We start from the raw sequence: 11,183 nt of genomic DNA on the forward strand, positions 1-11,183 counted from the left end.
CATCAAATATTCAGCTCTGATAAATATAGCTCTGTGTGTAAAGCTCCTTTTTGTATTAAAACTTGCAACCGAATAAAATACAGACAAAAAGAGTAGCTTCTTATTGCATAGGCTAGGTGGTGCAGGGGTGTAGAAGATTAGTTGAAAGTAGTTGGAAGTGATTTGGAGCGCCCTCGCGTGTCACTAAGCAGCCGGCACGCGCCCTCGATGATGGGAAGCGGGTCGCACAGACCAAATGTCCTGCTAAATTGTCCTGCTGCACGCTCTCTCTGTACTTCTTCTACAAACCTGTACCTTATACAGTACATGACCTGTACAGACGCATCTGTTGCCTCGGCTTGCTGGTCTGATGTGCTGTACGGGCCACCGTATTCCGGCCGTGGACTGCTGCTGCACACTGGGTCACAGCTGTGTTTCTGTGTCGGGCGGCTGCATAGTGGCACAGTACTCCAGCCGCCAGTGTTACAATATAAAGGCATGCCACCCGCCAAAGCGGCTAGTGAGAGTGACTGTATTACCCGCCACTGCCGAAATCTACCCGCTTGTGGCAGGTTGGCAGGTACTAATGTCAAGGCCTGGTTGTGTTGGTGAAATAACATTGTTTCATGTCAAAGTTATAAATTACTTTATTATTTCAATTTCCACTCTCCCGTTTCCTTTTTTCTTTTAATGCTGCGCTCCGACACTCCTAGACCTTGGCGTAACATCATCGTAAAATGGGCAAGTTGTAGAGCGTTGGTGCGCTGTCGGCAAAACTACCACCGTGTCCTGCATTGACGACATATTTTCCTGTTAACGTCCTTGTCAGGGACGCATCAGGAAGCATTTGCGTTAACACTACAAGAGATATGTGGTCAAATAGTGTAAACATTGTATCTGTGTCAGGTTGTGTTCATGAGTACATGGCGCTGTTAGTCTCGTGGTGGAGTCTGGCCAGGGACCTTTTGTTTCATACCGTTCCCTATTTCTCTCTCCCCTCATTTCCTGTCATCTCTCCACTGTCTGTGTCAGCTTCCTGTTAGTGGGGGGCAGCAATACAAACACACCACGTGGTTCATGTCCATCTTCCTTGCCATTGGACATCCTTTGCCTGCTTGGGCCACTTGAGACCCAAATGTAGTGTCAGTTGTCACAGCAGTGCCTGTGGTTTCACCTCTGAGCTGCTCTGTAGCCTGCCTGTTTTGCTGCCCGCTGTAATGATACCAGATTGCACCATGCTCCTGCAGGAACAACAAGTTGGGTAATATGATTAACAGCTCGCTGAGGCTCCGCCCTGCCTGCTTCTTATTGGTTCTCCTGGGCCCAAAAGCCAGCGTGAGCCAGATCAGATCGGACGCTACAGTAGGACTGCTTGCATTTCTAGTAGCGTGGTTTTGGTGGATGCTCTCAGTTGTAATTCGGAGAAGAAACTATGACTGCGTTTGGGACTTTCCTCCACCTCAAGTTCAAATAGTGTTGATGAGGTTGACTGAGCTTTCTTTGCAATCACAAACTTGATTTCATTATTTAATTCAGGCTTTCTTTTTTAGTCATTGGTGGAGTTTGAAGTGATGCCAATCAGCCCGAACAGTGCAGGTAATTACATTTTCTCCATCTACCCGTTTATCTTTAAATGTGTGTGTGTGCGTGTGTGCGTGTGCGTGCGTGTGTGTGTGTGTGTGTGTGTGTACGTACACACCAAATTGTTACTATTGAAAGACGGAGGACGGCCAATTACTTAATGTCCTATGGTCCTGTGGTTGGGTCCAGGATTTTTGGACCGGGATACATGATAACCTATGTCTAACTGCAGGGACCCAGGTTCCATTCAGCCCAAAATGATTTGTTCTGGGAGATGGGTCAATCCTAGGTGCATAAGAAGCTGGGTCCAGACTAGTTTAATAATAGCCAGACAGATTATTTTAAGAGGATGGAAGAATGAAGGGGTGCCGTCAATCCAGGAGTGGGCTTGTGAGATGGCTAGGGTGGCGGCCTTTTGAAATAATGCCATATACACGGTTTGCCAGATCAGATGTCTACACTAGGAAATAGGGAAAGTACCTGAGCTTTCTGGAGGGCTCCTAAGAAGCTTTGTGCTGGGGAGAGACGTGTGTGTGATGGGTTGGTTTGTTTTCTACTTTGTTACTATTTAGTTGAATTGGTCTTGAATATTGTAGTTACTTTGTCATCTTTTCTTGATTTTCGTCTGGATGGGTGATGTTGACGAAGGGGGGTGGTTGCTCATGTTGCGAGTTGTATGTATGGTATGTGAAAAAAAAAAAAAAATTGTTACTCACAATCAGATCCAATATCTCCCTCTGCCTCATCGCTATGATTCGTCCAGTCACCCATAAACACATGTATGTAAGCACATCGCCGGCTCATTTAGAACCCTTTGAGGTCTGTGAGTCATGTTCCACTTTTCATTCATGATCACACAGCAAGGCAAAACCATAGCGCTACTCTAATGTCAAAAGCAGCGAGGAGAGGAGATTTAACAGGAGAAGATTGGGAAACACATGGCAACAGCGCTGATGGAGTTTGTATTCCCACTGCATGCTGGGTAAAAACACAGCCGTGAGTACTGGTGATGAGGTTGTTTTGTCTGCCTGCTGGCTGTTTTTTTCAGGCGGTTATTTAAAGATCAAAGTGTCTTCTCTGCTGCCGGAGAGTGTTTTTCTGCCCCGTGTCCAGCTGGTGTGACTGGGAGAGATTCCAGGTCAAAGTGCACACGTTCGGAGGAAGCATCCTCATAGATTGCTAAAGCAGCAGTTTTCAGTAGTACTCTTTTCATGTCTATAAATGATCTCAAGAGCCCCATCGTTCACTGTACACCGTTCGGAGGTACAGTGTTTTGCATTTTAATTGGCGTAATTACCCACCGAGGAAGTTTATTCCACTTATTAGCAACATTGTCCTGCAGAGGAGCTCATGCAGTTCATAGTATAATGCTGTTACATTATTTTAATAAGCTGCAGGATGAAAGACGTCGCCATTATAAAGGGGATTTTTGTGGGTCATTGTGGTTACAGAAGCTCTGCTTCATGCACTTTGTCTGCAGTGTTTGAGAGTGACAAGTTGAAAGTGTTGTTGTTACTATCATTTCTTAAATATGGAGGAGGATTAGTGCCACATGTGAAAAATGTATATAGAATAAAGTCATAATTCTGAGTTTAAAGTCATAATTCTGAGAATTAAGTCAGAAACCCAGTTTAAAGTCAGAGTTTCTCAGAATTCTGACTTTAAACTTTAACTTTAAACTCAGAACTCAAATACATTTTTCACATTGGCTCTAATCCTCTTCCGTACGTATGCTCTTGTACCCGGTAAGCGCATAAATTCAGTACTGGCTGAAAGTGAAAGAGCGTAGCTTTTGCAAATATTTCAACTTCATCTTTTTTTTTTTTTTTTAAGAAAGACGGGATTTGGTGGCAGTTTAGCAGAGGTGCAGTGGGGCTGTAGCGCCCCCCCATATTGCAGCTCAATTACAAAACAGTGATGTCAGTTCCTTTCCTTGTTAAATAAAGCAAAAAAAAACATTCATATTTGAGGATCGAAACATATTAACCATCAACGAAACGATCAAAATGATCTCATTCCAAATTATGACAAAGTTGACAGGCGTGACTCTTGATTAAACTATGGACTATTGGAGTTGTACTCGACTACAATGGATCAGCTAAATCCAAAAAAAAATTGATTTTTGAGTTTTAAAAGTTTTAAAAGCCAACACAAAGAACGCGGAAGGTAGTGGACATTCGGCCGAAAATGAGGGACATCCGACGGAACCTCCTGCGGCACCGGAGCAATCCCAGACATTAAACACTGTCGATATGGACTAGGGTCTGCAGGATCTGGTGAGGGCAAAACTCTGTTTTTCTTTTTGAACTGCTCCTCCCTAGTAGATAGCACCCAACAATGGGAGTAACATTGCATAGCATTCTCATGAACAAGTCCGCATGATATCGAATAAAAAATGTATGCACACCAAAACGTAAGTTATCTTACGAAACTAGGATACCGGCGGCTGGTCACGTGACGCCGGAGGGCTACGAGCTCCAAGACGCCGAGCGGCAGTTGCTAGTTGTTTAAGCCGCTACAGAACTCCGTCAGAGCGGTTTCGGCGGACATTAGGGTTAAGTTTAGGCCACAAAATGTGAGCGTTAGGCTGCCACAAAAGTTAAGTTTAGGCACCAAAACGACTAGTTAAGTTTAGAAATGGTTTGGATTAAAACATTCCCAAGGAACACGGATTTCTTGGGTGAAAGTCTTTTGTTTTCCCCCCAGGAAGCGAACTCCGGCTTGAAAGTCCTGTGTGTTAACGCCCACCGATCCACCGCGACTTTCTTCCTAAGTGGCCAGCTGCATTCTTATACAGCGGCGGTTAATGTGGTGCATACAGCAGATAAAACGTGGAATTCTTACGGATTACAGTACGTTAACTTTTCGTAGCTTTTTGAACGAAGAACTGTTCATGAGAACAGGCTGAACATTGCCAAGCAGCCGTAAGAGAACTACTCTAATGAGTGTCAGAGTTCATGTGTCGTGTTATGACTCAGCTGTTGGTTGTGCTGTGTGTCAACGTGGTAACAGATCAACTGCCTCTACCCTTGGGGTTTTCACCTGGGAGTTGCAACGTCATACTCAGCCATGTCTTCATTCATTAGAGCTGTCACTCCTGCCCACAGAATACACATGAAAACACTCATGTACCGACACTTGTGTCATTGTGAAAATGTCAGACCTTGTAGAGATGAGACGGAGAGGCCAAACATAGACAGGGACTGTATGACAACTGACTGCAATTAGTATTAAAGTGTGGTGCGACAGCTTAATGAAAACATTCTTCAGCTTTTGCTTCATCCGGATTCTTAACTTGCACATTTAGTCAAGAAAGTCTTCTTCGATAGGGACTTTTATTTTTCTGGTTCAAAAATGACTCATCAGACTTGATTCAAGACTAGGGCTGCAACTAACGACTATTATCATAGTCAATTAATCTGATGATTATTACCTAAATTAATTGATTAGTTGTTTGGTCTATAAAATGGTGAAAAATGGCGATCAGTGTTTCCCAAAGCCCAAGATGACTTCCACAGCAAGGTTATTATAGTTTAGAATTTTTCATTAGTTTTTATTTTTCTATTTCTTGTTGGCTTTTTGTTTTCAAATTCGGTTTAGTTTTAATTCGTTTTTTAAGATTATTTTTTGGGGCATTTTCGGCCTTTAGTTTGACAGGACAGCGGAAGACATGAAGGGGGAGGGAGAGGGGGGAACGACATGCAGCAAAGGGCAGCAGGTCGGAGTCGAACCTGCGGCCCGCTGCGTTGAGGAGTAAACCTCTGTATATGGGCACCCGCTCTACCAACTGAGCTATCCGGGCGCCCGTTTTAATTAGTTTCTAAAGCAGGTTTGCTAGTTTAGTTTTGATTAGTTTTAGTGTTAGTTGTAGTCTTTTTTTTGTAATATGGGTTATTTGTTATTTGTCGGTAACTCGTGTGAGTTTGATCGCTCAAATTAAAATATGTATTAAACTTGCATGGATATGATGAGTGTTTGCATCGCCCCATTTGCGTTATTGGCTTCGCCCACTGCAAATTTGCGTCATTGCATTGACTCTGTATGATATTGCGCGAAATGCAAGGGAAGGGGTATTCGATTTCCCCTAAACAATCACTAGAGACTAACGTATCTGCCGGATGCCATGCTAACGTACTGTTTTCCGGGTTTTAAGAGTGGAGCGAAGTAAAAACAAACTACAATGTCGGGTTAGATATTGATACAGCTTGACAACGGCGTTAGTCCGGCCTGTGGCGCTGATTGGATCAATTGCTTTTTCAACCGCTGCTTCATATCATGATGCTACACAAATCAGTGGAGTAGGCAGATTCAAGGGTCTGGACCCTGGCAAGGGAATTACAGAAAACAGATGTGTTTCTGAGGGGGGATTATTTTTGAATGTGTGTGTGTGAGACATACCAAGCCATTCTCTCGCTCAAACAAATACCTATAAAGGGGAAAAGGTGGAGACATCAGGGAAATGCTAGTGTGTCTGTTTGATAGAAGGAAAGAGATCTGTGCGTGTGTGCGTGCGTGCGTGCATGCGTGTAAGTGTGTCTATGTGTGTGTAGGACAGTCGGCGGTTAGGGCCAGTGCCAGGAAGCACATTCTTTGGCAGCACACGGAGCTGCTGTCAGACGCCACTCAGGAACACGATGTACGGCACATTTGGATGCAGCAAAACCAGCGCCCTGAGAAACACACACACACACACACACACACACACACACACACACACTGAGGTAGTTGGCAGAAAAAGAGCTTTGTCATAGCGCTGCATTGGTGGTGATTGACGTTTCCCTTCAAGCCAGTGGGATGCTGACTTTTCCCTCCTGGCTGTGGCCATGTTAACACTGCATTTGCTACATTGCATTGATGCTTTAGAGTCTCTCGAGCCGTGACAGTTCCCTCAGCCAGTGAGACGCTCTCTCTCCTGGCTTGGGGGGGTCCTCGTCTGTCAAACCCGGTGGATAAATGTCTCGGAGTCCAAGGGCAACGGGAACAACGCTAGCACTGTGTGGCTGTGTCTCCAGGGCTGTGTGCTCCCTGCTGGTCTGGTTTCCCTTAGCTGTCTGTCAGTCACACTGGGCGCGTTCGTCCCCCGCGGTGTAGGAAACCAGCAGCCATGTGTCGAAGGCCGATATTGATTATTAGTAGTTAATGAAACTGATAACCGATATTTGGAACCGATATGCATTTACAGTGAAAATGAATCTTAAAGTCAAAATTAAGATTTTGGAATGTTAAAAACTCCAACACAAAAGTTTGTTTAAATGCTTTGAGCAATTATTTAATGAATTAGAAACGTTGAACATAATACTCAGTAGAAGATAGTCAGATAGTGTTGTGGGCGGGACATTAAGTCAGACTCAGTGAGGAGAGAAACCGGAGCAGAGGGACGGACACAGAGCTGTAGCCAAGCCAAAGTAGCATGTATCGGTTATCAGGCAAATAAAACGCAGGTACAGATACTCAGCAAACTGCCAAATAAAACGGCCCGCAAAACAGACTATTTTGCTCTTTTTATTACATTTAGGCCAAAGATGCACAGTGACGGCACAATGTTGCTTGTGGATACAGTTTAAACTCTGGCTCGTGTAGATTCTACCGTTCTGACTAGTGTGTGGACATTCCTAATTATACAGAAGCTCCAACAGTGCTTACTGCAATTCCCCTGCAGCCCTGCTGCTCAGATTGCACTGCTTAGGGGAAATGCATACAAAACACTCCTTGGGCCTTTGAGGTTTTACCACAAATTACTCAGCAGATCACCATTATGTTGACTTAAGGCAGCAGTTGTAGTAGATATGAGTATGGTGTGATCTATGATATGATGGTAGGCTAGAAGTAGCGTTGTGAGTTGAAGGTTTCTGGTTTAAATTCTGATCAAATCAAGGAGGTGAAAGGGAATTAAAAGTGTTTTAGCAAAGCACTTAAAGCTATAGTGCGTAGTTTCTGTCTCCCCCATGAGGAATTCTAAGTAATGACAACAACACTGTCGGCGCGTCCACATGATACAAGCCTTCTGTGATCCGCTGTGTGTGATCGCCATCTATATATCTAATCAACTTACAGACATGGATCCTTTTTTATTTTTATGGACATTTGGGTTTTTAATCAGGTTTGGGCCCAAAACCGCTGCCGTTGTTTGGGCTAGGGTTGGGCTTGGACAGAAACTATGCATGTTCATGTAGGGTCAGGCCTGATTTCTTTGGCCCCGATCATAGCTCTAGAGGGAACTGCAGTAATTATTTAAGAAAAATGCCCACCTAGTGCAGCTTTAACCCCCAGCTGCCAGTGGTAGAGTGTAAATGTACTGGTATAACTGTAAAACAGGGTGTTGCTGATAAAGAGTGGCTTTAAACACAGTAATCCTACTGCTTCGTCCACAAGGAGACGATGTGTCTGCAGCTGCAGAGCTGAACTTAAAAAAAGAATTTAATCCGTCGCCATGTTGTCACCGAATACGTCCAGACAGTGTATTGAATAAATGTGTGCAGAGAAGTATAAGTCTTTGAACCAGGCTGCATCAGTGTGTTGGACTCATGTGAAGCACAGCAGCTGTCAGTAATGTGTATGTACTGTAAGGTATCATAGGCACATTATGCAACACAAGGAACCATAGACTGTATATAAAGAAAGCACGTAGCATCCGGCAGTACACAGAGCTGGTTAAAAAAACAGCAGACTGTCTCTTAAATTACCAGCTAACACTACCGCTAGCTTGCTAGCTTGGTTGGGAGAATGCTGAACAAGACATTTTTAGGCAACCAATGTCGTCCAATTAACTTTGATGAAGTGAAAACACAGTAAGGGGGTTAAAGTGTAAGACGAAAACTCAGACAACACCCAAAAAAAGGTTCAAGTCTATTTTAATGTACACAGTGCCATGGTTAGTATTGCTAAACCTCAATCACGATTTACAGGTCGGAGGTAGCCACACCCCTAAAGCATCTCCTGCTTTATTACCAATTTTAGAATAGATGGGACCATAATCTACAAACATCATCATGCTCTATTGAAGAAGACTTAAAACTAGCAATTGAGGTCATAAACGTGTTAGGAAAATGTTGACTGAGGTAATAAATCAAGTGAGAAGTAGGCTCATTTCCCACTTTCTCACTTCTTTTTGGAGCCAGTGGAGTCGCCCCCTGCTGGAAATTAGATAGAATGCAGGTTTAAGGCACTACTGCATTGGCTTCACTTTTCAGGCCCTGAAGTTGCCGCTTGGATGGAACAGGATCGTTGGGGGGGGGGGGCAGAGAGGGCAGAAAAGATGAGCTGGACATGTTTGTTGTGCCAAATATAACACATAAAGGCACATAAAGACACATGTCCTGTGCTAATGATTGTGCTGTCCCTGTCCTTGTGATTAGCTTTGTGTGTCTGCCGTGTCTGCTGTTTTGCCCCTTAATCAGACACATCAGGGATCAGTGTCTGCAAGACTGTAGCAAATCTGTTAGTTCATCACTGATCCAGTACCAGATGTCTATCTACCTGTCTGTGAGCATACAGGAGAGAGATGTGACTTGATATGATCAGATGTGGCTTTCAGGGTCATTTCTCCTGACTCATATTACGGCACGGTGGCTCAGTAGGTAGCACTTGTGCGTCACAGCAAGTTGGAACTGCAGAGTTGGATCCCCGGTCCGCGCAGGGCCTTTCTGTGTGGAGTTTGCATGTTCTCCCCGTATTTGCGTGGGTTTCCTCTGGGTGCTCCGGTGTTCATCCCACCAAGACATGCATGCTAGGTAACTAGGACTACAGTTGAAAATGAGCCATCTTAAAAAAATATTGCATATTTCGGCAATTTCAGAGAATCCGCCTTTAAGATGTGTTAATTTAAAGACCTCAAATTTTGCTCATTTTCAGGTTCATAATTGTATTTAGAGGTTGTACCAGAATAGGTTTACATGGTTTAATTTTTGAAAAAAAACACCATATATTTGTTGTACTGCACATTGCTGCAGCTCCTCTTTTCACCCTGTGTGTTGAGCTCTCTGTTTTAGCTACAGAGTGAGACATCTCACTTCTGTTCCATCTTTGTTGGGAGTCACACATGCTCAATACCTAGGTAAGGACTACTAGCCAGTCAGAAGCAGAGTAGGGCGGGGCCTGACGAGCAAGCTAGTATGATCCAAAACAAACCCGCTTCAGCTGGTAACCATGGCTACGGCTCGTAGAACCTAGACTGTAGCAAGACGTTTCAGAGTGGTAAGTTATTAAAATGTTAACAAATGAGTCTTTCATACGTAACGTTTTAATTCTGCACTGTCTCCTGAACTCTTCGGGTCTCCGCTCTAACTAGCTTGTTTTGAGGGCGTGCTACGCTAGCAGCTAGGCGAGCATTATAACGTGTGTTACAAGTGACGCAGAATGACGCGCGTTTTTCAGGGAATAGTATCGCATTGCCAGACCTTACTCCAACACGGCGCTGCAGAGGAGGGCCTGGCTAGTCCACACAGCATTCCTGAATGGGAGAAAAACGTGCTCTGGTTCATTGGCATTTCTTTAAACCAATCACAATCGTCTTGGGCGGTGCTAAGAACCAGGAATAGCCGTGGTGCCGCTGCAAAATAGCCTCAGGAAGGAACTTGTTTTGGTGGAACTTGTGTACGTTCAAAAGTAGTTTTAGTCGTGCAACAGAGAACTCCGATTGGACAGATAGTCTAGCTAGCTGTCTGGATTTACCCTGCAGAGATCTGAGGAGCAGGTAACCATAGTCCTCACAAATCCACCAGAGGTTAGAACGCCAACACAAAGGAACCCCAAGGCAACAGATATCCAGCCTAAATGAATGAAATCTGGCGTCCAAGCACCTCAACATTTGTACTTACGTACAGTAATTGAGAAAAGGTACTTGGTTACGTTACACCACTGATGTTTTGTGAAAGTACTGCAAAAAACAAATGGGTTTCTCCCCTTGTGAACATGATATCTTGTGTCTGCATAGTTGACATTTTGCTTCCATCAACTGTCCAAAATACAATAAAAGTTCCATCTCTGGCAAGCAGGGAAATTGCCTAATAAATGTCACGGCAATCTGTACATTGTTGTTCTATTTATTTTGCAAAAGTGGAACCTTTCGGCCTGATTGTGACATACCTGTCCAAGTGACATCACTAATGACTAATCTTCGGGCCCCACCTCTGGCTGAGAAGAAAAGTAAAGAAATGAGAGGAAAAGAAAAAAAAGCACAAGACTGAAAAATAGTTTAAGTTTGAACACGTTCTCAGTATAGAATCGACTGGAAATAGATGCTAATATCCTAGTGGGTGTGTGTCCCTTCAGGCTGATTGAAGTTCACCATCAACAACACACTGTGCTCTGAGTAATGCGTAAACTCATCTCATCTCCATCTTCAGCATGCACTTATCCTAAACATCTAGCATCAGTTCCCTTTATGAGCAACATAAACTGCAGCAGTGAGGAGGTTAAAGGTCCGAGCTGATCATCACGTTCCCGTAAACGGAGACTCATCTGGTAAGAAAGAAGCACTGTGGGGGCTAGAGATCTGAGGAGAGATACAGATGAATAACTCTGTTCATGTGTTTAGCTGCGCATTGTTCTGCGTGTGTGTATGTGTGCGCGTGTGTGTAATTCACGGTTCCATGTCTTGCATTATGTGTGTGTGTTTATTTACG

At 44.0% G+C, this 11,183-nt stretch overlaps 1 protein-coding gene across 1 annotated transcript in view; it reads left to right on the forward strand.

Moving 5' to 3' along the window:
- Window positions 1-1,373: 1,373 nt before the first annotated feature.
- The window catches only part of LOC144512248 (uncharacterized), a 45,605-nt gene continuing 35,795 nt past the window's right edge, over window positions 1,374-11,183 (forward strand). Inside the window, exon 1 of the transcript XR_013500977.1 lies at window positions 1,374-1,575. The gene's annotated coding sequence lies outside the window, so the exon portion shown is untranslated. The remainder of the gene's footprint in view (window positions 1,576-11,183) is intronic.

Source organism: Sander vitreus, chromosome 23 (genome assembly GCF_031162955.1).
Source record: "Sander vitreus isolate 19-12246 chromosome 23, sanVit1, whole genome shotgun sequence".
Lineage (NCBI taxonomy): Eukaryota > Metazoa > Chordata > Actinopteri > Perciformes > Percidae > Sander > Sander vitreus.